This window comes from Serinus canaria, chromosome 14, assembly GCF_022539315.1.
Source record: "Serinus canaria isolate serCan28SL12 chromosome 14, serCan2020, whole genome shotgun sequence".
NCBI lineage: Eukaryota > Metazoa > Chordata > Aves > Passeriformes > Fringillidae > Serinus > Serinus canaria.
In genome coordinates, this window is record NC_066328.1 from 4,437,544 (window position 1) to 4,464,141 (window position 26,598).

Below are 26,598 nucleotides of genomic sequence, written 5' to 3' on the forward strand. Positions count from 1 at the left end.
CTGAAAAGGTACAAATCCGTTGGTGTTCCAAGTCATTTTGCTTTCCCTGCTCGCAGTGTGGGTGCCAGGGCTGTGCCCACGGTGTGCCCCCCGTGTGTGGGGCACGGGGCTGCTCCTGCTGGGCTGGTCCCACCCAGTGCCAGCCCTGCCTCGGGGGTGTGTGTGGGCTGCTGTCCGTGTGTCTGTCCCTGTGTCCGCAGGCCTGGCACAGCCAGCAGGGCGCTGGGCTCGAGGTTTGATCCCAAAGGTGACAAGTTCCACCACCAGCATCAGCTGTGCTCTCCAGGCAGCACTGCATGATACATGGGGAATAACTGGGGTTTGTTCTCAGGGGGGAAAAAGGAATCTTCCACACTTCCAGGTTCCAGCTAGCCTCCCACTGAGCTGTCCCTTGCATGGCCAGTGCCTGTTTCTGTGCACATCAGGGGCAGGGAAGCAAGCAAAGATAGCTGTTCCAGAGGCTCCTCCTGGCACTGCCAGGCTTGTTGCCCAAGCCACAAGAAAGGTGTCCACGTGCTGTAGTTCTATGCCCATCAGCCCAGCAGGTCCAGATGAGGCTGCTGAGGGTAACTTGTGCCATGTCACATGCATGCCAACAGAATTGTGTGACTCCTCTACCTGGATTCCCGCTGTACTCTGATTTAGCAGAGGAAGACAAGCCAGAGAGAAGGGATTCAATATTGCTTGGGTTGCAGTTTAGCAGGAAGTTTTATTTTACCAAGTGCCTGAATCCCTTCAGGAAGCTAAAGAGAAGAAACCTTGATATTTGCCAGGAATGGTGGGGAGATAATATGCTGTGCTAATTTACATTTTATATGACACAGAAGCCCTAAATGTCCAAGAGCACTCTCCTGCATATCAGGCATGATGGATGCATTGCACTGCTTCCCTCAGTGGCTGCATGAATGAGGTGGTGATGCTGGGTAAGATTTGGGCTGAGGGCAGGCAAGAAGCATCTTGGCAGAAAAACACAGGTGGGGCACACAGACACACATGGAGAACTTGAAATGCCACACAATTTTTGTGTGGTTGATTCATCTGCTTTTGTCTGGTATCATTACTTATGTCTAATGCAGTGGTGCTTCCTTTCTTGGCCAAGTAGCCAACACATGCTAAATTAATAAAAAATTTTTATGTGTTGAACGATTGGCCAGAGAATGAGGAAGGTCCCACATGTAAAAAAAAGATAAAATTTTTATTCCAATTATATCAAGTTCCTATACAGCTTTAACTGTCTAGCCAAAATTAAATTAAAGCTTCATAGAAGATCTTAGAGCTGTCCTTGTGCAGGACGTTCTGTACTGCTCTGTCCTTGCTCATCTTTTTGGGCATTCAAGTTGTTTATTAGCTTCTAATTTGGGTAAAATTTTAGGAATTTTTTTTAAACTAGAATTTAATTTTCTTTAACTTTCTGGGAACCTTGTCTTCAGTTTCAATTGCTGTCATGTCATATTGCCGTTTCTTGCCTCAAGTGATTTTTTTGCAAGTTTGACATGTTCCTCTTGCCACATTTTTTCAGTTTTACAGTACAGATGCATGAGGAAAAAAGGCTGTGCAAATCATTTCCTCCCTAAAGTAGAGCTGAAATATGATCATTTTTGGTAGGTGTAAGGGAGAGAAGAAAGAAGCAAAAAAGTAAAATAAAAAGTAACCTTGTTTCAGTGGGAAGAGAAGATTTGAGTGGGAGGTGAGATCAGAAGGGAGACAATGATTTTGGGAGGTCTTTGAAGAATTTATGAAAGTCTCATCAAAAGGAGTCATTTTCCAGTATTATAAAAGTTTATCTTGATGCTTCATTTATACCTAAAGGGCATATGCTTCACCTCTCACTGTAACAGGAGCTTTATGCTGAGTCTTTCCAGACTTTCCAGGCAGCTTTCATGCCTCCCCAGCACTTCCCCAGTGCTCTGCATACCAATAATTGTCTCACAGCACTTCACAAAAAGCACAGTGGACGTGGACTAGGATCAGAGGAAGAAATGGGCAGTATGTGCCAGTATATGCCTTCAACTTGAGTCTTTTCCTGAGGTAAGACAGAGATAAGCACAGGGAGGTAAAATATTAGAAGTGCTTTTAGATCCAAGAGCTCGTCCTTGTTTCCTCACGTGGAAAAGCAAGGTTTTTATTTCATGTTGCATTTCATTCTGTGGGTGTATTTCCTGTATCCACAGAGAGGATGAGTGCCATGCCATGGCAGTGTAGCTGCAGCAGGGATGTGACTCCCTGCCTGTGGCTGGCTGGGACACAGCTCCTGCTGCCAGCAGGGCACTGGAACACACAGGTTGCCCACTTGTGAAGGGCAGATGCTTAGAATGATATCCATGAAGGGACCTGGAAATAGCAATGTCATTTGAGGTGTCCAGGCAGGCAGCATTCAGAAGCTCCTGCTGAGCTGTTTAGCCCTCTGCAGGAGATGCTGTCACTCTTCAGCTTCCTACATAATGTCCTGCCAGGGCACTCAGGGGAGGTGACCTTGCTTTGTGTGCTTTGCAGTGCCTGGCAGGGGCACAAGGAATGGGTTCTGTGTGGAAGGGAAGGTGGAGGTGATTGCCATGCCCACTGATACCATGTTCAAGGCATTCACAAATGGATGTGGGAGATTGCTTTTGCAAGTCTTCTCTTGGCTCAATGGATACAGGATTTTTTTCCACATGCAGTTGCCGTGAGTATATTGGGTTAGGTTGTTCTCAATTCCTCTGTTAAAGACCCTCCATTTCACTTAAATAATTAGTCATTGAGAAACACTCCCAGAGTATTCTGCTGGCTGGGACTCTGCCCTGGATTCCAGTCCCTGCTCCACATCCCAGTGAATAAATCCTGCCTCCATGGCCCTACTGCTGGGTTAAAGGGGATCAGGTGACAGTGGTGTCCCTTCCCCATCCCATGGGACAGACTGGCTCCTCATAGCTCCTATTCCAAAAGGGATTTACAGCTGAAAATCCAAACTGGAGGAAAGCTTGTCGGCAAGGTATTTTAGAGCCCTCCAGCCTTCTTCCTGCTCAGTTTAGGTGTGATTTACCCTTCACTGCCTGGGCAGCCTCTGTGCCTGGCCAGTTTAATGATTTCACTCTTTAGCAACAGGCCTGTGAGCCAGGAGTTCAGGATGTAGGAAAACTGTTAAATAAAACATAAGGGAATGCAAAAATAATCATTTAATGGACATTATGAAAGGACAGTAAACCAAACAGTTCAGTCCAATGGATGATGTATAACATCTAAACAAATATGACAACTAATTAAGGATTAGGTTCTGTGCTTTGGATGTCAGGCCTTATAAAAATGAACAGCTAGGTTATGTTGGGGGGAAAAAAAAAAGCTGCATTTTGCAAATGTCAGGCAGACAGCTCAGTAAGCAGAAAAGCTCAGTTATCCAATTAAAATAAATGTGCAGTGTTCTCAATATAAAGAGCTAAAGCATCCTTATGTCGAGGAGTTAAGATGCTGAAATATAAGTGGAACAAAAAGTGCTCTCTATAAAGAATAATGTAATCTATCAAGATTAACATTTTGCATGCTGGCAAAGGCAGATAGTAATGTGTTTCAATTCTTGAAATTGGAAACTTTAGGCTAAGATCAGTACCAATTTAAACCCCAGGTAAGCCCAAATATTGAATGGAATTAATTATTTACAACCACGAAGGGCTAATAACTTGCCCTGAGATCTTCTATGGGAAATAGATATTTACAGTAGGTGCTCTCCTATTCCCCATAATCCTCCCTCGTACTTCAAGTGAAATGTAATTACAAGTTGCATAAATGCAATTTAGGAAAAAGTCTTCCGCTAGAAATAATTCTGATTTATTCAGGAGTTTGACTCCTGTCCTGAGAAAGAACAAGGGTGGTTTGAACATTGTCATGTGCATGGGGTATCAGGGGGAGGCCATAAAGTTTCAAGGCCACCAGTAGGGGACATAGTTAAACCTAATTTTTTTGTTGCTTTCTAACAAAAGGAGGTTATTGTCTAACAGTGGAAAGCAAGCAGTGGGGAGGGACCACAATAACAATTAAACTAGGTTGCACTTGATTTGTAGGAATAAAAGAAGATTCCACTATCTACGCTTCCAGCAGAGCATATTTTTTTTTTTTAAGCTAAGATTTAAACCTGCCCTTTGATGCAGGTCTTCAAAATAAGAATTTCTAAGGCCGGAAACGTGTAACAAAATTTCTAAAAGGATATTCAGTTCAAGGTATTTTCAACAGAATTAACATGAAACATATGGATTTTCTGGTGGTTTATAAAGTAGAAAGCAGAACATTATTACTAGGAGGGAGGCTTTACCAGAGTATTAAAATGAAATTCAAGTTTGTGAGGTGCCTGACATATAAAATAAAATCTGTCAAATGTTGAAGTGAGAGGTGATATCTTAGCTCTGCAGTGCTTGAGAAAACATGGAAGATCATGGCTGTAACACTCCCACCTCTGTTTGATTTCGCCACCCACAGATTTGCCACCTTTTTAATGAAGTGAGCAGTTGCACTTGCAGCTCTGAGTGCCTCGGCTGTCCTCACCTTTATTCTTCTAGAAGCAATGTTTCACATCTTCTTGGCCACAACTTTTGATGTTCACCCAGTAGGGCAGTGATCCAGCTCCCTATTATTTGAGAAGAATGATGGCCCGGGGATACAGACATTGTTAATTCACAAACTCAGCTGATGAGCTCTGCAACTGAGGTTTCATCGCAGACTTGAAATTTCTGGGGCCTCGTTGCTCTACAGTTAAAAAGCAAACAAAGTTCTTTCAGGAAAAATAGCAAGCAAGAGAAAAAATAGTTTTATCTGTGAAGCTGAAAAGCAGCTTTTATTGGCAGTTCTCTTATACTAAGAATAGAGAGAGAAATATGCATGTTGCTACAGCTGGTAAATTCTGCCAGAGAGACAAGAAATTCCTATGGGATGTCTCTAGATTCTGGTACATGTCTTTTTTTAATTTTTATTTTTTATTTTTATTTTTTAAACATGACCCTCTGCTAGGCCACACTATAAAAATTCAACACTGGCCCCAGTCTTCCCCCAGCATTGGCCCCTAATGCCTGATTGCCATGGCAAGAGCCATAACCCTTGGAATGGGAGGATGTGGTTTGTGCCCTGGGATTAAGAGGAAGGCATGCATCAGCAGAGCACACTGCACCAGCCATCCACTCTGAATCCACTCTGAAATCACCCACCTCTGGAAAATAAGAAGTGGCAACATGAATATGATAAGCAGAGCAACATGGCCTACTTTCTGATAATCTTCTTTTATAGCTTTATTCTCGGTGGCTTTGAGGGGAAGTCAATGCAGAAATCGTTTTGCCCAGTGCCAAAATAATGGAAATACATGGAAATTTGTGCTCTCCCCCAGCTGTTTGTCTCTTTGTCCTTTAGTCAGCCTGATCCTGCCACCACTCTACAGAATTTCATACCTGTGTGGAGCCCAGCATAGGGCTGGGGACAGGAAAATAGGATATCATTACTGGAACACCCTAAGAAACAAATGCCCAGTAAAATGAATTATTGTAAGGCAACTGGGGATCTGGGAAAGGGAAAAGCAACTAAGGGGCTCCTGTTGAAGGTCAGAAGGAACTTGGTGCCAGCACACACCATCATTAGCACTGACCTGCCCAACCTGAGGGGGGATCTTCAGAACACTGTCACCTCACACCACAGCACAGACAGGTTATTTGAAAGCCCCCAAATGCCACTTGCCTTATTTTGATGAGGTGTTTTCAAGTATTTTTAGACAAAGCACTCCCAGGGTTTTGAAGCCACCTGAAGAGAGAGGTGTGGTCCAATTCAGGAGACTTGTTTGCCTAGAATTTTCATAAAGGACAGTTCCAGCTTCTTTTTTTTTTTATTTTTAATTGTGAGAACTCACTTTTTCTACAAATATGAAAGTTCTTCTCTCTTCTCATTTCATTCCTAAATTTAAATTTAATTTTCTCCTCCATATTTTCAGGATTTCTTTTAAAGATTAAAATAAATAAATAAATAGGAAGGAAAAAAGGAAAAAAGAAGTTGGCAATGCTGCAGGTCTGCAAAGGAACACAGCACTGAGGTAAAGGAAAGCACTTGCTGAGTGAGTAGGTCCTAGGAATTTTAAACAACCTTAAGGCTGCTAAAAGGAAGAGTCATGAGGTCTCTGGTGTTTGTGAACATGCTGCAGAAAAGCAGACACATTAAAAGTGAGAGTTTTCCATTCTCTGTTGTGTAAGCACGAGCAGGCAACAACACCAACAGTGTATTTTAATCAGAGAAAAGCTACCAGCTAAAATTTGCTCATTTGCAGGGTTCAGCCCAGAGCACAGAAGCTCTTAAGGTGATTTCTGTAAATTCAAGAATGGATGCCCCAAAACAAATTGATACCTTTTTTTTTTTTTTTTTTTTTAAGTTAGGTTTAAAAATCTTTTACCAGGGAGCTAGAATTTCAGGATTTTAGAATGAATGAATTAAAAGCCTGGTTTGGGGCAGCTCTGTATGTTTTGTATGAGTCACAGGCTAGCTTTATTTTCATCCTTGCCCATCATATTTCATTCAGTGTGTAAATTCTTAGAAAAAAAGAGTTTTCACCTCATTGAAAGCATTTCACTCTTTTGTTGAAAACTCCACCAAAGCAGGAAAATTCCCAACTCTCCTGCCCCTGCTGGGCACACAACAGGAGGGAGTGCTGAGCCCTTAGAGCAGATGGGCCTTGGGCAGCTGCAGGTGGGAGCCACCAAAGCCAGCCCCGAGGGGCTCCAGCCTTCCCCTGGCTAGACTGGGGTGCATCAAACAGCTAACACCACTAAATAATCCTAAATACACTAAAGCACACCAATGCAGCCCCCCCAGGGTCAGTAAGACCTCACAGGGAGTTGTCTGGGTGGGGAACTCCAAGCTGGCAGCTCTGCCTGCAGGGTGGGGAGGGACAGCCAGGCTGGGATGTCACAGCAGACACATCAGACACCCCTGAACCCCTCCAGGTACCCAGCCTGATTTATTACTTTATAATAATATATTTTATATTAAAGAATACTATACTACACTATACTAAAGAATACAGACAGGATACAGACAGAATGCTAAAAAGATAATAATGAAACTCCTGACTCTCTCCAGAGCCCTGACCCAGCCTGGCCCTGGTTGGCCAAAGAGTGAAAACAACTCCCAGCAGAATGCAATGGAACAATCACCTGTAGGTGAACAATCTCCAAACACATTCCAGACAGGCAAAGCACAGGAGAAGCAAATGAGATCAGAATTGTTCTCCTTTTCTCTGAGGCTTCTCAGTTTCCCAGAAGAAAAATCCTGGGCCAAGGGATTTTTCCAGAAAATGTGAATGCTACACTTTGCAGCCAAGCCATGTGGCAAACACAGCCTTTTGGGTTTCAAAGCCTTTGTTCTTTGCCCCTGACTGATACACAGCACTGTGACAAGCATAAGTTTTCCCCTTATTCATCATGAAATTAACTTGAGGTGTTCAAAGCAGCAGAGCTATCAAGCCCAGATCATAATCAGCATTGGCTTTTTCAGGGGAACCTTCCCAGCCCAGCACTAAGGTGGGATCTGTCCCCATCACGAGCCCCATGAGCAGCCCAGCATGTTCCACGTGGGCTCTGCAAAGGGCCAAGGAAGGGATGGATGCTCCTCCCCCTGTGTAGCCACATTTCTCCTCACAGAGAAAAGCAAGGCAATCTTCCCAAGAATATTTCTGACATTCGCATTCTCTGAACCTCAGAGAAAGGAAGAAAAACTCTTATCTCATTTGCTCTGCCTGTGTTTGTGCCAAAGTAGAATGCAATATGTAGATTGTTTACCCAGAGTGATGGGGTTTTGTTCCTTGGCCTGTCAGGGCCAGGTGTGTGTGTGTGTTGGGACTGTGGGTGACAGTCATGAGATTCTGAGCAGTGGAGTGCAGTGAGTGCTTGGCAGATTCAGTTTAGGTGTAATGTAATACAGTATAAAATAATACAGTGTAATAAAATGATTAATTAGCCTTCTGGTAAGATGGAGTCAGATGCATCATTTCTCTCTCCTCATCGGGGGCAAAAATACCCACTATACCCCTGCCCTTTCCAGCCTCCCTCTGCAGCCCCAAAGCCACAGAAGGGAGGGATGCTCCCCCTGCCCTCTGCAGCCTCCCTCTGCAGCCCCAAAGCCACAGAAGGGATGGAATCTCCCCCTGCCCTCTGCAGCCTCCCTCTGCAGCCCCAAAGCCACAGAAGGGAGGGATGCTCCCCCTGCCCTTTCCAGCCTTCCTCTGCAGCCCCAAAGCCAGAGAAGGGAGTGGATGCTCCCCCTGCCCTTTCCAGCCTCCCTCTGCAGCCCCAAAGCCAGAGAAGGGATGGATGCTCCCCCTGCCCTTTCCAGCCTTCCTCTGCAGCCCCAAAGCCAGAGAAGGGGTGGATGCTCCCCCTGCCCTTTCCAGCCTCCCTCTGCAGCCCCAAAGCCATCACCAGCCAGCCCAGATGCGTTGTTTTAAGTATGCTCATAATGAGTAAATGCACCCACAGCCCTTCAGAGCTGCTGTTTCCAATGTTTAAGTGCCTTTTGGGAAGCTTTTAGGCTGAAATGTTGCTGTTAAGACACTGAAATATTAGTAAATCTTGCAAACGACACAAGTTCTAATGTTCCTCGTTTCTGTGGCGATGCACACTGTGCTAATGACCCGGTGAGTGGATTTGCTGCTTTGGAAAGCAGAGCTCTGTGCTGTAAAACTTTCATCTAACTTGAGCTGCCTCTCTCTAACGAATTTTTTATTTGTTTACTTGTTGTTTCGGTAGAATTTAAAAGTAGCAATTAAAAAAGTCCAGCCAACCAAGCCCTCACCCCCTAATGAGGAAGTTGCCTTAATTCAAGATCTAATATAATGATGAGGAAAACATTGTGCTCTTTCCAGTAAAGTGATAAGAAGTAAAGGAAGATGCATAAATATGCTGGTATTTTACATGAACAGGAATGCATCATTCATGTGAAGGTTTACACTCACACCAGCCACCACAGTGACATTTTCCACTCAGCTCTGGGCCTGACTCCTCTCTGCTTCTTGGTCAGAAAGTCCTGATGTCCTTTGAGCCCTGGCTCTCCAGTTCCCATGTACTTTGTTTGCTACAGGGTGGAGGAGCCCCTGAGTCTGCCTGTGCTAGGCAGGGAGGCTGACCTGGCACTCTCAGCATCTCCACAGTGGATTGAAGCAGAACCTGAGCAACCTCTGTGCCCAGCTTTCCCCCTGAGCCTTGGGAAAGAGGCCAGGAATGAAGAAGAAGCAGGAGGAGACAGAGAGAGGAGGGGAGCCCTTGAATGAAAGGAGGAGCAAGCCAAGGAGACTGCACAGGGCTCACCTGGGGACATGGGTGTCTTCCCTGGATCAGGGAGGGGGAGTGTGGGAGCCAAACTGCATCCCCTAGCTGCCAGGGCAGAGCAGCTCTCCTTTGCCTTCTGCTGAGAACTGTGTGATCCTGGAGGGCCACAGGCGTGGGGGAGAAAAAAAATAAAATTACAATTCCTACAGCCAAGGTCAACACTGTCATCTCTGCTGGTTCTGGTGGAGCTCACAGGAGGAGCAGGGGAGCACAGTGCTGCTCCTGGCACTGCCACCTGCCCTTCCTGAAGGCAGCCCTGGGCCACAGCCACCCCTTTGTCCCCAGAGTAGTGTCACCCCTTTGCTTAGGAGTAGAAAAAAATACTCTGCATACACAAATAAATAAAACCTCAGCACTTCTGTTTAAAAAGCAAGGACTAATATTGACTTTGTGTTTATTTACAGTAGAGGTGGTGAAAACAATGGTATTAGAAAAATAAATGGTCAAAATGTGGTTATTTTGGCCTTATTTCTGAGCCAACTGAAAAGATGAAAGCTAAAAGGTGATAAAAGCTGTCTGTAGTGAAATCCCTGACTGCTGCCCCCTGCCCCTCCTCAGAGCAGGGCCTGTCCCAGTCCTCCAAGGGCTGGTCAGAAATGTGTCCCCATGGCCACCAGTCCAACTGTGGCCGTGCTGTGCTCACTGGCTGGGGTGGGAGGGTTTTCATCTCCATCCTTTGGGATGTCCTGTGCCATCAGCCCTTGGCACAAGGCCAGCACAGCTTGTGAGAGAGAGGGGACATGGCAAACCCAGCTCTGAGTGCAGAGCATAGCAGAAGGAGCCATGGAGAGTTTGGCTGTGGGCAAAGAGCAGAGCAGTGCCAGCACTCACTGAGCACACAGGAGAGGCAAAGAGCAAAGCAGTGCCAGCACTCACTGAGCACACAGGAGGGGTGAATTTCACAGGTGCCCATCCTTCCAGTGCCAGGGGTTTCCAGCTCAGCCTCCACACTGTGGAGGTGCTGGGAGGGAGTGGGATGCTGCAGTGCCAGGGCCAAAATGAGCCGTGGGAGGGGAGGTCACAGAGGGACAGAAGGTTTGGCAGAGCTCCGGACACAGGCAGTGTGGATCAGCACCTCCTGTGACCTCAGTGGCCTCAAAACCACACAGAAACCTCCTCCTCCCCATTATACCTTTTTTTTTTTAGAGCTACTCTCAGTTCCAAAACTTTCTATTAAAACTCCAAAAGCAGACAGAATAGTGTGTTTTGAGAGCTGTAGGTCTTTATTATGGTAAAATCATAACATCTAAAATCCAATTCAGCCCTTGCTATAAATAAGTATAATGAAGAATTTAATGATATTTCCACTAAAATTAGTCAGAAGGCAAACTTTAAAAAATGACACAGATCATTAACTGGGAACATTTCTCAGAAGAGATTTGTTATATTAAAAAGGCACTGAAATTACTAGCGTTAATCAACTGTATTGTATTAAAAACTCTGTATAGATTAATTAAGTACTTTAAATATGGAGAAATAAAGTGGGGATATAGAGGCGGAATCACAAGCTTGAATCTGGGTCTCCTGACATGCTACTTCCCTTGAACTTCTTAAGCACCTAATTTAGTAAGAATTCAAATTAAATACTTATTCTTGGCTGGTCTAAGCTGTTTTTAATACCCTATTACATAAGCAACAAGATTCCTGGCATGACTTTTCATTTACTTTCCTCAAACACAGATACTGAGCTCTTGTCCACGCCCCACCATTGGCTCAGTTGAGTCAGTAAGGGTCAGCAAAATACACTTTAGACCATTTTTGAGATTTTTAGCTGTGGTTCTTTGCCTTCAGGACCTGGCACTTTTAGGTGATCTCCCGCTGGAACAAATCTGGGCTTGTTTAGCCACAGACTGCAGAGAAGAAGAGCATTCAGCTCATACACCTCAATTTGTATTTGCCAATGAGGGCAATTTGCCTCTGCACTGCTGCTCCCTTGGGTACCAGACACTTAAAACAACCTCAGTTCAAAGTACCAACTTAAAAAAAAAAAAAAAAGAAGCAAAACTGTGAAATAGGTAGGCTGCATTTTGTCTTTCTCCTTGTGGGAGCTGTGAAGCATCATCTCTGTCATGCAGGCTGAGCCAGCCTTGCACAGGTTGGAAAGGGAGGTTATTCTGTGGGTGGAAAGCAGCAGCATCAGGCCCTCAGTGCCCTTGTTAGCACAGCCAGCAGCTCCAGGAGTGCTTGTTCCTCTCCTGTAGAAGCACACCCCGTTGGCAGAGATATTATACACACAATTAGAATATTCACTGTCAGCTCCTGCAGAAAATGTGCTTCACTGTTATGGCACGGGAAGAGCAAACTTGTATTTTCCTGCTGGGGTGTTGCTGGTTTTTTGCCAGGTCCATTTGTACCAGGGGTATTTCAAGGACTGAAAAAATAACAGAGGTGCTCCCTCAATCTGCAGCACTTGGACTACAAAGGAGAATCTGTAAGAGAGGTCAGCAAAGCTGTCCTCACCCTACCTACAAAATAACCAGTCTTTTCTTATAGACAGGCATACGATTACATTTCTACCTGAAGAAAACTTTAACCACTCTTCTTCCCATCCTGCCCATGCAAATTCCCAGCCAGTCCCCTGAACAGGTTAGGGACTGACCAACAGAAACCTGAACCAGCCGTACAATCTTCCCAATCCTGTGTGCAATACAAAGGAAATTTCCCCCAGGGATCCTCTGCTTTGGAAACTGCAATTGAAAAGGCAGCCCAGAAGAAGAACCTTTTACTGGTTAAAGGAAACATTCACACTTGAAAGCTGGGAGACTTAGATTTCGGTTTTTTTAATGGGCTTAGTATTAGCAAAATAAAATAAAAAATAGAATTCTTGTGCAGCTTGACTGTTTCAGTAGCAGGTATTATCATATATCCTTTTCTCCCACTTTCTGATTTCAATTGTGTGGTGCTTTAAATGACGCTGGATAATACAGCAGAGTGTGTGTCAGAAACAGGTCACCAGCTGATTTTCTGCAGCTGCTTTATAGAAAAATATATTCTTTAAAACTCAAAAGCTCTTCAGCTAAGGCCTCAATACTTGAGGAGCTGTTGTATATACCAGGTTTGTTATAGTGCAGCTCACATTCTGGGCACACTCTTTAGTTGTGTGATAAAAACTACTGACATAGGTTCATGTAAAATGCAATAACATAAAATGTTTGTAGCCACATACTATCACTGAAACAGAATGAACTACATTTATATTTTATTTTATTTTATTTTATTTTATTTTATTTTATTTTATTTTATTTTATTTTATTTTATTTTATTTTATTGAGACATTAAATCGGAGATTGTCTTCACCTGTGAAATTCAACTCAGGGGACACATTTGTAATTATATTAATTAAAAACATCTGGACACTGTCTCATGGCTTTATGCTACATGCAAAATGTATTTTTCACAATTATTTTAAAAGTAGGTATTTTTTAAACTTGGATTTTCTCTTTTTCCTGATGTTTATTTCTATTTTTTCCCTCCTTAACGCAGTTTATTTTGCTATTGGTCCGGGAGTAAGATAAAAACCTGAAAGGAGCTACACCTGAAGGTAAAACCTGAAAGGAGCTGCAGCTGTGTTTTATCTCCCAGGTGTTATCAATCCAGGGTTGATTCCTAATGAAGAAAAGCTGCTTGTGAGGAGCCAGACTTTCAGGAGAGGCTTTGTGGTGCAGCAGTTTGCTCTCTTGTGGCTTGCATGGTGGCTGTGCGGTTGTTTCTTTGGCACAGAGAAAGTGTGAGTTTCAGAATGCCCTTTCTGTTTTGGGAGAAAAGTGTTTTGTCTGTGAGCCCCTTTGTGCCTCAAGAAAATAATGATCTGGCTGAGTGTTACTTGGTGCAAGCCCCTCTTTGTTCTACTTTTCAACTTGTGTTGAGAGACAAGGAAGAAAATCTGTCTTGGAGGTGATTCTGAGCATGAAGGAGGTGGATGAAGGATTGATGTTGAGCTGGTGAAAAGGGGAGTGTGGGGGGCAAAGTATTTTAGATTTTGTCTTTCTTTTTTACTATCTAAATCTATTTTAATTTGCTATGAGTTAAATGAATCTCATCCATTCTTTAAATCAAATCTTCTTTGTCTGGGATGGTGATTGGTGAGGGCCTTTGCTTCATCTCCACTCACAAAACTTGTTTTGTTTCTATCTCCCTTGTTCTGCTGGGAGGGTTTCTGCCAGTGACCAAGGCTTGTGGTGCTGGAGGAGCACGTGGAGGAGAGTCAGTACCTTCAAACTGGGCAGATTCACCTGGAGGAAGAGGGAAAAGGGTTGTGAGAATAGAAACAGGGAGGCTCATCTAAGTGAGAGGGAGATCAAGGTGTCTGGCTGAGAAAGGTGAAATAATTTTGGGCTATTGGTTTCGAAGCAACATAATCAGCTAAGGCTGATACCACACAAGGCTTACAGGAGCTAAAAGTTCAGTGCAAACAGTGAGTTTTGAAGAATATTTGGAAAAGAGGAATGTGATACTCTAAAGGTACCTTTAGACCTGGCTCAGGGATGCTGTTTATCCACAGTCAGCTGACAGTAAAGCCTAATATAAAGCCTAGTGCTGCATGTAAGCACCCAGAGCCCAGGGCAGAGGAGAGCTCCTAGTCATGGCTGAGCTGTGTTTGAGGGGCTGTGGGGTCTGTGCCCCATGCAGTGGCACTGAGCAGGGTGCCTGGTCACCAGCTCCTGTCGGAGGATGCTGTTGGGATCAGCTTTCATGGAGTGCTTGGGTTGTTTGCTCAGGTCCTTTCCTGGAAATGCAGCAGAGCTGCAGCGCTCAGCAGGCCACCAGCACTTCATCTTACTCTTGATACCTGCCTCCTGCAGTATTTGTACTGTTCAAATACAGCTGTAGCCCAGAAGTTTCAGTGAGTTAATAAGCCAGACTCTGTGATGCAGGCTCATCCAGGAGAAATGAACAAGTATTGTTGCCCCAAATCTGCTCCAAGTGTGACTGTCGGTAGGGTTACAGCACTTGGTTACAGTACATGTCATTGAGACAGTTGGCTAGAAATTCATAGTGCTTTAAGTTTAATTTTGGCTCAAGAGTCTGCATAAACTGGAGTACAAACATTGTCTTGGCTTTTTTTGCTTTAGCTGGAAGGTGCCAATGAAGTTCTGTAAGAGGGCAGTGAGGCCAAAACCAAAGAGCTGTGAACCCAGAGGGAGGAGAAGGCATTAAAATGGGTCAGCTGTGTCCCTGCACTCGGATAAAAATTCTTAATTTGTGAAACAGACTCTTACAGCCAGCAACAGAAGGAAATAATCCTGGAGGAATTCCTGCACTGCCTTAGAAGGAAGAGATGGGGATCATGCATGTGCATCCCCCCCCAACCCCACCATGCATGAACAGGTTTGAAAACTCCCTCCAATATGCCTGTTTGCTTTCTCTGTTTGTACTTGAGGGGTTTCTAGTCTCTCTTCTAGTTCAGTGCAGTAGCTGGGGTTTTTCATGTGCTGTTGGTGTCCTCTGGGTGATACCTGGTCCCTGGTACTACCTAAAGTAGTGTTAACAACAGAAATAGAAGTGTCTGTGCTTAAATAGAGAAGCCACAGTCTACAGAAACATTTGTCTCCAGGCTGAATGATCTGAGCATAAGTGTGCTCCAGCCAAGCTTTGTTTTTCCCCTCTCTGGTGATCACTGACGCCAGCCTCCCCTTCCCTGCTGATGGAAGGTGATCATGGCTTGTAGGCAGCAGGCAGAGGAAGCCTGGATAGAAAACATGCTGCAATCACACCAAGATGTGCTTTCAGTGTGAGCCATCACAGTGGAAATGCCTCACATTCAGACAGAACTGCAAGTGCAGCATGGAAACAAATGGGCCTGAAAGTTACTGTGTCTCAGTGATGACTGAGGACCAGGTACAGGCAGCGTGTCCTCATGCCTTTTCATACTTTGTTTAGAAGAGGAAAAATAATAGGCAATCTCTGAGTTGCTGAGGTTTTCAATTGTCTGAAGTGGTGCAAGGAGCCAGCACTCCTTAATGAGGTTTTGTGGTTTCACTGCACGTGTTTCATTTGAAGGTAAAGAGTATTTGCACAGGCACTAATACAGAGTGGAGAAGAACTGTATAGAATTTATGCTGCCCCTGGGGTTAAGAGTGTCCATATCTGACGGTTTATGTCCACCTTTTCTTGCAGAAATGATTGCAGGGTGAATTTTAAGTACTTTATCATGTGCAGGATTTGTAAATGCACAGGAGCTGGGTTAGGGCTCTTGTGCTTTGAAGGAGGCTGCTGTAAGCCTGGTGCTCTCAGAAATCATGCCTACCAATGCAGCAGGAGCAACATGCATTTGTGTTGCCTAATTCTGAAACAGCCCCCAAATTTGACTTAATATGTAGAAACTGTGAGTCTGAACATTAGAATTGGGGTTTCCAGAAACAGGAAATAGATTGCTGTGAGCACAGAACCAGTAAGTTTATATTTTCTTTCTTTTGCTTAGAATGTCAGTGATAGCTGTAGACATAAATAATTTTGAAAAATACAATTACTTCTGTCCTGGAGCTTTGAATGAAAAAAAATACTTGTTTTGTGTAAAGAAACTTAATGGAGACTGTGACCAGAAGTTTTAATGGAATGTTTCAGGTGCTTATCCAACCAGTGAGTGCTCAGAAATATAGCACTTGAGCAGCAGCTTGTGCTAGTGGTAAACAGCCATCATGATGTTCTTGCTTGTCATATTACAGTTTCAGCGTTCTGCCATGCAGAACTGTTGGTTGTGTTTGAGTGCAGCTAATGCCTCAGAGTGAGTGAGCCATGGAGGAGAATCCCTTTGGAGCCCCACAGCCTCAGGATGGATCTCCCAAGCTGCAAGGGTAGTTCAGCACTGTGAGTTTTGGAGAAGGACTTCACCCTGTCCTTCCTTAAAAATGGGTGTGCATCTCCTCTTCTCTGACCCCTGCCCCTTTTGATTTTAATATTTAGGTCAAAACTAGAATTGCACACAAATGGAAAGTTGAAATGAGAAAGGATCATTGCCAGCACTGTGTTTGAAACAGATTATAAACCAGAGCAGGTCAAGCCCCCTTGACTCACAGTCACTTTTTCCCACTCAGGCATTAACAGGATGTGCATTCAGTCCCTGTTAATGGGCTTCAACTTTTCTGAGCTGCAGAAGAAGGTTGGATTAACATCTCTGTGCATTTTGTCACTTTCTGACAGCACTGTAAGCTGCAGGCTGGGGACTGGATTCCCACACAGGGTAGACACTTGAACAAAAGTACAGCGTTAAGATCATCATTGTTTTGACCTTTCTTCTCCTTTTCTGCTCAATTCCTGCTGTGATCAATCAATAGCTGCTGTGGGAACCCTGGGTCAATATAATTTAAACTGGTTAGTATGTCAGGATGATGCCACTTCAAATACTGTAGCAGTCAAACCTTGCTGTATAAATAAAAAAAATCCCATGTAGTAGAAACAAGGCAGGTATTTTTCCTTGTAACATTTCTGAGCTGACAAGTCTGGATTTATGCTGATATAAATTATTCTTATAAAAATAGAGACAGACAAAAATCCTTTGGAGAGCTGCTTCCCTAATCTCAAGCAGATCTGAGGAGAAACCCAGAAGATTGGTTTGAGCATGTGAGAAGCTGGCTTTGTGTCTCCCTTACAGCTTAGGCTGAAGGGCTCTGGTTCATTAAACCTAAACACAAAGCAGTTGTACCCCAGACTTCTGGCTTAAGAAGGCAGCAAGAATTTGTTATAAAACTCCTGACTTGACCAAGGGTTTGTTTTCTCTTGTGAGAAAAATGTGTCTTAGCTCGGTGGTGGAGCTCTGGAGCACCTGTAGGTGTTGAGGTGTGCTCAGGCTGCCCTTCCCAATTGAGGTAGGGCTCCCCTCTGTGGGATTTATCCAAGGTAGCTACTGTTTTTTTGGTAAACAAAGGAAATCTTAGCTTGCAGACTTAATGGAAAACATGAACCATCTGTGAATGTTACTTGCAGCTCGTTTACTTCATTGGCAAATATTAAACGGTGTTGTAAAGAGCCACTGAAATTATGGAAATGGGTTTTAACGTTAAAATCAAAGTGCAATTAGAACATTTCACTGCATAATTGTTTGGCAGAGTAAACTAGCAAGCAGAAGATACCAGGCTTTCTGATTTATTGGCCACAGGTTGTTTCTTTAGAACCACAGAAACCGAGATACATTTTTGTATTTATATTTTTTTTTAATGATCTGCACAATTATGAAAAGGCAGTGCTCACACATCTTGGGGTTTATTTTGTATGACTGTGTTTTACAATTCCAAACTGTTATCTCTGTTTTCCCTAACCAGCATAAACTGGAACTGCAGGATTTAGAGGCAGGGATACAGAGAGCAGCATCTTCATGTTTTCCCCCTGTGTACAGCCTCCTCTGGAACATATAACTTGTTTGGTTTTGATTATTATTCAGACAAAAGAAAAAAAAAGGTTGATCACCAGTGTGGCCCAGAGTGTTTTGAAAGTAAATGCCATGTTACAACAGACATCAATCCCAAAACATACTGGTTTTTACATCTGCAGAAAAAAAGACCTTGGATTTGGTGTTGGAATACCTAAAAATATTATATGTATTTGTAAGATACAGTATTAAAATTTATTTGCCCAAAGCATGTTACAAATGGTCTCTGCTTTGCTGTTTCATGAGGACCAATGAGGGATTATGATAGGTAAGAGCTAGCCAGTGATGCATAGAGTCCTTGTGCTTTTAATTTATGTATGGGCTGCTCAGAGTAAGAATATATTTACTGTCTCATGCAGCTGAGCACTAGGGGCTCAGCCCTGGGAATGAAATAACATGTAGTAGAAATTATTGCACAATTCTTTTACACTAAAAAGCTTTTCAGAGAGTGTCTTTTTCTGTTCAGTGTCTGTACGATGGGGTCCTATTTGTGACTGGGTTCCCAGGTGCTATTATAATGCAAATAATTGTATTTTTCCTTTAAATGCACATTGCGAGCTCCAGTGTTGCTTCAGGAGTAAATATTTAAGTACCTTTAATATTGAACATTTGCTGAATGCCTTGGTACAGCTGCTATAACTGTTTAGTTTATTTATTTGTGGAATAATGCTAGTCTTGGGGGAGAAAAGTGTCTGCTCTTGAGATCATGTTTGGGGTCCTCAGCTCTGTTCTGGGTAGGCTGAACAAGAATTACAGCAGGTGATGTCAGCACTAAGGTGAAATTGTATTGGAATATTGCTCCTGTGGGGGCAGAGGTGTTCTGCCAATCAGTATTAAGGTGACTTCTTCTCAGGGAGCACTGCTGCTCTGTGGAAATGCACTTTACTGCTCTGTCTGAGCTGTGCAGTCTCTGGGCACTGCAAATTACTGAACAAGTAGAAGAGCAACTCTTGTAGCTTGTGGCATTACAGGTGGTGCAGACATGAAGCATGTTCCCATAAGCACACAAGGATAATGGTAAAATGTAGATATTTCCAAGCTGTTTGGTTCAAAGGCCAGGTGTCCTGTGGCTTCTGCAGCAGTCAGGGTCCTCCAGCTGCACAGTGATGCTGGTGCTGGGCATCTCTGGCTCTTGTTTTAGCTTAGCCACTGCTCACCTGGGCAAGAACAGGGATTTCTTAGGAAATGCTTTAAAACCAGAAAAATAGTGGTATGATCTTTGATTGCTTCTGCTTGCTCTTTTTAATATGAGTGGGATGGATTTCAGTCTGGCTTGGGCATGAAAAGCATTTTTTTTTTTCTTAGTGTTGGTTTTACATTCAAAACTCCCATGGGGTTGAGGCTGTTACTAGCATAGCTCTTTGGTTGTTGAAAAACTCCTGAAGCAAGCAGAAACTGGCCATTGTGGAGGTGTTATCTGCTGGCAGCTGTAAATCCAGGCTCCTCAGCACTGGGTGCCCTTGCTCTGGGCTCTCTGCTGCTGGTGGGTGCAGCCTTCAGGAGAGATGGGCTGGTGGTGCTGGTGGTAAGGCAGAGGCTCGGAGGCACAGTGTGTGCTCTGGAGGCCAGGGTGGTGCCTGCAGGCCAGGAAGCCAATTTCTGCCCTGGTGCTGGGAGAGCAGCTGACACGGGGTCTTTATTCACCTCAGAGGGCTGAACTCCCATCTGTGAGCTGCTCTGGCAAGCAGCTCTGGAGAAGCCCTCCTTTGTGGCTTTAGAGAGGGGTCTCTGCCACAGCTGAGTGAGTTGAGACATTTGGGAGCCAAGGCCAAGGGGGTGTTTTGTCCATTCTGGGCCATTCCCCTGCATTACTGTGCTGCAGGGTTTAGTGTGCAGAGGCTGGCAGGTTCCTTTCCTCACCACCAGTAAGTACATGGATCAAACACAGCATTTCTTTAAAGGTAAAGAGCTAAAAAAAAAAATCTCAGCAAGTCTCATGCAAATGAGCCTGCCTTCTCAATACAATATCCCTGAAACACCAACACAGTGCAGGTCTTTGTAATGTGATAAATCAGCTGAAGCAGCAGGAATTTAATGTAGTTGCTAAGGAATAGGAACTTTTTTGGAGCACCTCTGGAGGTTAATTGATGAAAGGATTTTGAGTTGATAAACACAACAGGAGGATTTGGATGTTTTCTCTCAGATGAAAACCTGTCTAGTCTGTGCTGCAAGATATTTATTTAACAAGAACTGTAAGTATGGATATCTAAGACGATAATTTCTCCTCCTGAAAAAAGAGACTTAATTTCAGTCTGATGTATCCCACAATCACTCTGACATCCCAGATAATTTCACATCCCTTCAGGGGTTTGGTACTTAGCTACATGTACATGCAAATCCACAAAGTAGATGGAGCAGGAAGATGACCTCTGAGCTGTCAATCCCCACGGATGGGAAGCAAACAAAAAGGAATGGACTAAGGCAACTTTGCAATATGAAGCTGGCACATGGTGATGATAAACAGTCAACACTGGCACAATGCTGCTGTTTAGCTTTCAACTGAGTTAGTCTTGCTGCTACCACTGGGAAAACTAATAACATAACAAATGAAACTATTGTTCAGTTTCATTAAAAAGAAATCTGATAAGATGGGGAAAATTGAATTAGCCAATCTCAATAGAGTTGCTGCTTGTTGGAGCACAAGCAATATCATCTCTAATAGAATATGTCCCAGATAGTTTTGGCTGGCCCATGCAGCCATGCAGTGTGAAATCTGTGTGCAGATGCTGGCACAGCCCTGCAGCAGGCTAATGTGAGCATTAGTGGGTCAGCACTCTGCATCTCCAGCAGCAGCTCCTCAGCCAAGGCTGGCAGTGCTACCTGTTAGATCAATGAGATGAATTGATTGCTCTTGGCAGAGCAGGTGGAGGCTTCCTTCCAGGGAGGCTGTGGTGCCCTGCTCTGTGTGTCAGGTGGACCCTCCCCTGAAACCCCCAGCCTGAATGCTCTGCTCTGGCCATGGCTGTAGCCACTCTGCCAGGCTCATGGACAGCTTGGATTCCTGTTTTAAAAACTCAGCTTTGGAATCCACTTTTAAAGACTTTGATGCCCTGGCCTCTTGAAGCTGTAGGCCAGCGTTCCTTTTGTTGTGGCTTTGTGAGTCTCCTGGGAGAGTCCCTGCAGGACAGTGCTGCCCAGAACTGGGCACTCTCTGTAACAGTGCCAGCCTGACTGCACGAGGCTGAAACCCTTGCATCACTTAGAGCTGACTCCCAAATGTTATACCTGAAATAATCAGTGCTTGCTTGTTTTGTTGGAAAACAGAGGTATTGTGGTAACACAATTAACACAATAGCCTGGGATTTGTTGGGGTTCCTCAGCTGCCTCTGGCACAGCCCAGTGCTCTGCCCTGTCCCTTGTCACTACAAGGGGGGCTGGCATGCCACAGTTCATGTTTGTAGAGCTCATAAGATCCAAGAGATTGCAGAAATGTCCTGTGCACCTTTGGTGCATGTGTGAGTGCACTTAAGCTGTGGGATGTGGATCACCTCATTTGCTCAAGTGTAAGAATTCAGTCATTTAATTGTTGGTAGGAATTGAGGGGAAAGAGGATCGAGTGAGACTTTTTGTTTGTTTATTTCTCCCGTAACTTAGAAGGACAGAGAGGTGCTGGGTTACATGAAGGGAGTAATAATGTGTGGAAGATTTTTGGGCATTTTAACAAATGTACTAAATGCAGGCTTTGAGGCACTGTGGAGTGGGGGGACACAATTCAGTGATAATACACTTTATGTAGGATCAACATATTTGATATGTAGCATAAACACCTGCATATGCTGTTTGGCCCCAAGCATGATATTGAAGGAGATTAATCTGAATACTTTCAGGGAATTACCTAGCTAGCTTTAAACTCCTTTGACATCTCAGTGTCAGAATGTCTCAGAATCCAGTTCAGTTTCTTTATTTCTTCTTAAGGTTATTTAATTTTGAATTAGAGAATTATAGATGTTGATTTTTACACCTTTATTTTGCTAGAATTAATTTCCCAGAGTTGCTTTTTCTTGTTGCTGTTTTAGTAGGTTTCTGGCTGGCTTCTGCCTATCCAAAGAGGTTTGCTATAAAGAGGTTTTCTTTTTCCTTGACATGGTTTTCTGGGCACTTTAAAGCACTGCAGTGGCTGTTTGGTAATGCTCTATTACTTGTAGCACCTTCTAAAATATCTCTTATGTCATCTCATTCTCACAAAAGTGGTGCACTCTGTTCAAGTTTAAATAATATGTTATCAGATTCAAAAGCTTACTGTCCTTAGACGATCAGAGTGAACTACTTCATTTTCAGTGTGTGGGGAAATGAAACATTTTGTAATAGAAACTTAAATCTCCTGTCTGTGGAATGAAATGACCTTGGGTGGTACAAGATTTACATTTAAGCCAATGGGCACTAAAACCTGCTGTGCACAGCTTTGTATTTCCAACTAGCTGTAACTCCATTTTGTAAAATCAAAATGGAAATGGTGTTCTGAACATTTTTATTTTAGTGGATTTAAATGTAGCCGTGTAAATAAAACTATTAGATGACAGAGAAAAAGAGATTTGAAGAGTAATGTTTTGGGGAGAGCGAGGATGTGGGGGAATTGTAAGAGAGAAAAGGTTCTTGACCTGCCAGTGGGATGTTCCACTGAAATGTGAGGCAGCAACAGGGAGATGGGGATGAGTGGAATTTTGTGAAATTAGGAAACAGCTGGAAAAGCTTCCCAGGATGCTGCTCCATGGCAGCTTGTGGCACTCACAGCAGCTGCAGGACTCTGCTAGAACACACATGTGCAAGGATTAAAAAAAAAAAAATAAACATCTTTCTAGATGATAACCTTTGACAGTGTTATTAACTCCTCTTGCATGTGCTAAAGAGCCATGTGAGGCCCTTCTGCCTGTTTTGTGACTTGTTTTGTCTGTGAAGCTGTGACTGACATTTAAATGTGATTTGAAACTTGGTGTGTACCTCTCATGGTGTTGATGGGGAGGATGAACTGTTGTGGTTCACCTGTGTACTTGGGACACCAAGCTCTTTGGCACTCCAAGTCCAATAAAATGCTGCTGTATCAAGGCAGGTTTTGTTAGAGGAGAGGGAAAATAGGGTTTCTCTTGGGATTTTGTCCTGCAAGCCCCATCCCAGCACCTCCGGCAGCTTTCCCCCACTGTGGGCTGGTGGCTGGGAAGCAGCAGCCTGCTGAGGGTGGCTGCAGGTGGATCTGCTGTCCTTGGGCTTCTTCAAGGCTCGCTGGAATTGCCATCCTTGCAGGGGAGGAGGATGAATAACAGGAAACACAGCATGAACTCGTGTCTGTCTCCTCTGCCCAGCATGAGCAATGTACAAATGTCACACACTTGGGAGGTAAATTGATCATTCCATCAAACCTAGAGAGGTTTTTTTTTTAAGTTATTGGAGGTACAAGGGCACATCTAGATGGGCAGTGCTTGTGAAGGTCATGACTGAGATATCTTCCTAATTCTCGGGTTGATCTGGAGTCCAATATTGGCTTTCATTGTTGTGTTGCAGCTTTTGTAACTTTGGAGTAACTGCTCTGATGGGAAAGAAAATAAAGCCAATTGAGGTTTTTTTAGATATACATGAAGTAAAAGGTGAAGAAAGTTAGGTATGGTTTGCTTGTAAGACTTCATGAACATCACAGTTTTTCAAATGCTTTTTCCCATGATTTTGAAATATTTTAACCTGAAGCATTGTAATCTAGATATCATTCTCTCCTTTCAACATTCTTGGTGTGACTTTTTATTAACTGAGCCTGTGGCATCTTTAAGGAACATTCCCTGGCTTAAGATCTGCTCAGCTTCAGATGGAGGCAGCTTTTGTGAAAGGGAGTTATTGTTAATATGTGATGGTGAAGTTAGGTTAATACATGATGGTAATTTGTTAATAAGTAATGATGTTGAAGAGCTTTGTCACAGCTGAGACCAGGAGGAAATTCATTCTTTGCTCTTCCTTCCTTTTTACATCTTTTCTATATCCAGTTTGTTATTTCTGCAATACCATTGTAGAAGCTTTTAGAAATAATGGCCATATTCACATCAAATTGTGAATTCAAAGGTTGATAGAAACTGCTCCCTCAGCTTATTTGGGAATCTCACGAAATCCAGCTGCTGTTGGGAAATGCTTTGTATGCTGTGAGTGACCCCATCCTTCTGATGGGGAGCAAACAATAGATCCTGGCAGTGCATGCCTGCTAAAACATTACTGAGCTAGCAAAATTCTGACTAACATCCTGGGCTCCACTTCAGCATTTTCATTTATTGAAAACCTGCAGCACAGGTAACCAATTTTGCTGTACAGTCACATTGGATTTCCTGCCTAAACTACAAACTTTAAGCAACAGACTTTGCCATAGTTGGTAATTATGAAACCAACCAAACAAAAAGTGCGTGTGTACTTATTTTATGGACTAAATGTTTTCTTATTGGGTGCTCTTCCCATATAGAGGATAACCATTTTTGATACCTCTCTGGGCTGGCATTGCTACTCCTTAGCCTAAATTTGAGCTGTGTTTTAGCAGGGCTCCTTTCCCTCCCATGACTGTGTTGTTCCTGCTGTGGTGCTGTTGCCAGCATCTCTGGCCAGGTGCTCTGTTACCTGCCTGGGGGGGCTGCAGTGCCCTAAAAAGGCATTTTTGGGCTCAGAGACCAGCCTGCCTTGTGCAGCCATCCCCAGCCTCTTGACCTGAGCAACAAAGTAGCGTCAATTTCTTTACTCTGGTTCCAGAGGACCCAATCCTGTTTCTGCTTGTCACCATGGAAGCTCTGGCAGAGTAGAGGATCTGAGAAGCTTCTCCTGTATCTCCTGGACAGTGGGAACCCAAAAAGAATCCTTTCTTTGAATGTGAATATATGTACCTCTGGGTTGAAGAGTGAGATTATGAGGTAGGGGTTAAAGCACAGAGTCCTCCCCAGACAGTTGTTTGTATCTTATTTTTTATTCTTAATGCTTGGGAGTAGTCAGCACAGCCAGCTTCCTCTCCTGGTTAAGGAAGAGCTGCTGACTTCCATTCCTAAATAATTTTGTGCATTAACTGGCAAGTCTTCCTCATCTTGCTGTTTGGGCTTTTGGACTTAAATAGATTAATTTCCTTTGATCCTATTGTTTATGAAAGTAACCTTTTTTCCCCCTTTTTTTCCCTTTTTTTTTTCCCTCTCTTTTACCCCTAGTCTCTTTAATCTCTGAGAGAAATGTAACCTGCCTGGTTCTTGGGGGTCTATCCAATGCTTTTCCTATCAGTGGTTCTGTTAAGATTTCTTTGCTGACTTTTGCTGTTTCACTATACACACGTTCCTGGTCTGCTTTAGCTCTGAACCACTTCTTACACAGGCAGTCTGAGCACCCTGAGTGTTTGGAAAGAAATAGTAAATAGGAGTTGGGTAACACCGTGTACCAAATGTGTCTGTGTGGCTAAAGACTTTCCATGGACAATGTATACATATTAAGAGGAGGAGAGGCTTCTGCTGCTTTAAAATAAAAAACTGGTTTGTAGCAGAGTAAATAAGCTCCCATGGTTGTTACCTGGATGATGCACTAATTGGGAATGAAAGCATTGTGTGGAATTTATAACACAAAAGCATCTTGATAACACTGTCTGGTGGTGCATTAGGCTGTTGTGCTGGGAGGGCTTTAAGAAACAGGGCACACAACTTTTCACAGCTACACTTTCTACTCCAGGTAACTCTAATGCAAATGAGGGAGAAATTGGTGACATTAGACTAATAGCACTGCTTAGTCTGTAATAGTCTCTACTTAATAATGACTCCATAGTTAAAATTTTCAGATGAAGGCTGAAAACAATTTGCTCCACAGGAGGCCTCGTGGCTTTGTGTCTTCTGTTTTCCTAGAATGAATATTCAGACTAAGAAATATCAGGGAGTACAATGAAACAAGATAAGCATCTAATGCTTCCAGGGGAAAGATCACTCTCTGGCATAAACAGCAGTTGCACACAGAGGGTTCTTGAAATTACAGCATGTTGATGTGTCTGTGTAAAATAAATAGAGACAAATGTAAGTCCAATGCCTTCTGTAAAGTGAGACTTATATCTAGAGTTCTTCTCCCATAGATATTCGTCCAATCAACTTATGGGGAAATTTAGGCCACAGCAGGGACTGATTCCTTTTGCCAACATGTCCAGCTCCCACCTCAGTGCTATGAGGAAAGCCAAGATACAACTCAATATTTATTTTTTTTATTGCAATCCCAAGTCAGACATTGTAGTAGTAACCAACAGTGGAGAACAGAACATAGCCTAGTTGTCTTCCAATTGATAATCCAGATTCAAGTAAAACAAATTTCTAAACTGGATCAACTCCTGTTGAATAAATGACTAAGGCTCCAACATACATCCTGCCTGTGCAGTGACAAAATGGCAACACTCATGGTTGCCTTTCCATTTGTGATTTGTCCATGCTGATGACAAACTCTTTTTAGCTGAGTGCACTGCTTATGGTGCAGGTTCCTGTCAAGGTGAATTTGATTCATTTTACCTTATTGCACCAAAGTCTAAATCATGTCATTTCTATCCGTGGCTACGTGTGGTTGATTTGTGGTACATGTCCAGCTGGAGAATACATAACAGAAGATTGATTACAATAGCATTTCTAAGAGTGTAATGATAACTTTTTATGGCTTTCAACTCTGTCATTGTGCTGGTGTCACAGTCTTCTGAAAGGAGTTTGGGATCTCACATGTCACACCGTGCAGGAAAATAAGGTGGGGAGAGGAGCAATAGTCTAAAGAGCTGGGAGGAAATCACATTTCTTCATTAGGTTTGTCTGCAACGTAAAAACTGTCAAAATTAAGAAATGTTTCACCACACCCTACAGAAAAAAACATATTCAAGGTAGCTCCATAAAGGGCTGCCAAGGAAGAAACTGAAACCTGCATTATTTGAGTGTTAATGAAATGTCAAAGATACCTGGAGAT